Source organism: Triticum dicoccoides, chromosome 7B (genome assembly GCF_002162155.2).
Source record: "Triticum dicoccoides isolate Atlit2015 ecotype Zavitan chromosome 7B, WEW_v2.0, whole genome shotgun sequence".
NCBI lineage: Eukaryota > Viridiplantae > Streptophyta > Magnoliopsida > Poales > Poaceae > Triticum > Triticum dicoccoides.
The window spans coordinates 485,707,365-485,710,087 of NC_041393.1; the positions used below are offsets into that span (position 1 = coordinate 485,707,365).

At 43.2% G+C, this 2,723-nt stretch overlaps 1 pseudogene; it reads left to right on the top strand.

The window, feature by feature from the left end:
* The window catches only part of LOC119336409, a 4,241-nt pseudogene extending 1,870 nt beyond the window's left edge, over window positions 1–2,371 (top strand).
* The last annotated feature ends 352 nt before the right edge of the window (window positions 2,372–2,723 follow it).

Sequence of the window (2,723 nt, forward strand, 5' to 3'; positions counted from 1 at the left end):
CCACGCTCGCATCCGAAGTCGCCGCGCACACGCACGCCGCCTGCGCCCGCCGTCCACGCCCAGGCCGCGCCAGGAGCTCGGACCGAAGCCGCCGCCCCAGCACCCCTCCCTCCGCCCGCAGCCTACGCGGAGCTCCGCGCGCCGGCCGCCATCCGCCGCCCGCCGCCGCGAGCTCCCCCTCGCGAGCGCCCAGGAAACGACGGGGAGAAGAGGCCCCGCCGCCGCCGGATCCGCGCGGGCTTCGCCCGGCGGAGCCCACCGGCGACGGCGAGGGGAGTGTGTGGAAGAAGGGCGCGCGGTGGACGGGGCTGAGCCGCCGCTCGTATCGCCCCAGGGAGGGAGCGACGCGAGGGCTGGATGCCCATGACCATATGGGGATCGGCACGGTTGTACGGGAATGCGGTGGCCTGTTCAATGGCCTGTAGTCACTCACCGACTGCTGTGGTGGTGATGGGACGATGGCAAGGGCCATCGTCAAGGCCTTCCCGCATATCAAGTGCAATGTGTTGGACCTTCCACAGGTGATCCAGAAAGTCCGAGTGACGGTGTTCTTAACTATGTCGCTGGCGACCTCTTCCATACCGTCCCACCAGCTCAAGCCGTGATGCTCAAGGTACGAAGATATGACCCCTCTCTACATTTAATGTTCTAATTTCTTTTTGGCATGGATATACAGAGGAATTTTGTGATATAACCAAACTAATATGGTCCGTTAATTTCCAAAGTGCTCTTGTGAGCTCGAGCTCACATGCACCCTTTGCTACAGTAAAATCAAAAAATATTTAAAATGTTCAAAAAATTCTGAATTTTTTTGACAACAAACATCGAAGTCTTTTTCACACGTGAGCAAAATTTTCTGACAAAATGACATTCATGCAGGTCTCGGTAAAAAAATATACAAAATCGATGCTCCAAAATGATTCCAAAAATAGTTTTTTTCGAGCATGATATTGTCTATTTTGCCGAGGCCTCCACAAATGTCATTTGATCACGAAAATTGGCACGCATGTGAAACACACACCAATGTTTGTTGCCAAAAAATTCACCTTTTTTTTAATTTTGAAATATTTTTTCTATTTTACTGTAGCAAGGGTGCATGCGAGCTCGAGCTTATATACTCCATGTCCAATTCCGAAAGTGCTCTTGTGAGCTTAGCTTCGTGTTCCAACTGCCTGTTAATAGGTACACAAGATTTTTTTTTTCAGAAGTCAAACTTAGCAAAATTTGACCAATTTCCAGAAAATGTTATCTATATCTACAATACCAAACACATACCTATAATATAAAAATATATCTCATGACATATCTTTTATTTGCGGGGTACCCCATGACGTGTCTAATGATATATATATAATATAGACATTTTCATCTATTAACTTGGTCAAAATTTGCAAACTTTGACTTTGAAAAAATCTATAGGCACTACATTATGGAATGAAGGCGGTGAAAACAATATAGACTTTACATTATGGACCAATTAGAGTTGCGGCAATCAGTTGCAATATATTTTATGAGATTTGATGTGTGGAATATAAATATTTAGATTAATAACACATGAACCAAAAGTAAAAATACACATGACTTGAAATTCGTGCAATTTGAAATTATGTGTTATGGATGCATATGGTAGTAACCAAGTGAAAAGGAAAATGGTAATTTAGTTCATTGGAGCCTTCCTTTTTCTAACAAACAACCAACAAGTTGCTATAATTGGAGAATTTTTATACACAAACTTACCCTTTGCCAACGTAATTAATACTCTTCTTGCCTCTAAGGAGGTAAGTGGGAGCATGTTAGAATTGCTCTTCCATACAACATACCACATAGGACAAAGGGAACTAAGAGTTTGGATTGCACCAATTTTTTCATGTTTCGGTATTGGTTATCTGCAGGACTACCAATACCTATGCATAATTACATTATGTCGATAACTTCCGCGTCCCTCGTTATCCATTGCTTAAACCACATAGATTCTTTCCATTCTAGCTTGTTCTACACTTCTGGAGCGATGAGGATTGCATCAAAATCCTTGCTCAATGCAAGAAGGCCATACCTTCCCGAGAAATGGGGGGAAAAGTGATCATCATAGAAATAGTGCTTGGATCTTCTCTTGATGGACATGCTGATGTTCATATGTACCAGAGGATGGCAACAGGATGAAAAGGAATGGAGCACGATCTTTATGAAAGCAGGGTTTAGCGACTATAAGATTGTCAAGAAACTTGGCCATCGAGGTGTCATCGAGGTCTATCTATAAGGTTGCTGCAAATGCTCATCTAGTGTGTATTTCGTATAACTAGTGGTGTGAAATAAGAAATAAATAAATAAAATGCCTTACTCGTCAATGGAAAATGTAGCAAATTCTTAAGTAGACCAAGTGTTAAGGGGTCGGCCGCATTATGTATGTATGTATGTATGCATGCATGCATGCATGTATGTATGTATGCATGCATGCATGCATGCATGTATGTATGTGGCATGTTTGTATGTTCCAACAATTTGAGATGTTAAGCTTTGTTGTTTTGGTATGTGTATAACTTTGTTTTTGAATTTTTTAGTGGACAAGCATTTGTGTATGTTTATCATGCTAAAATCAGTATATTCTTAAGAATAGCTACAGATCTGCTGATTGGTTTGGGAAAGGAGACAAGTCATTTTTCCATATGCCTCCACCAGCACCGCCCTCCTTGTCGCTTCTCCAATTTTCTCTATGGTTCCTCGCT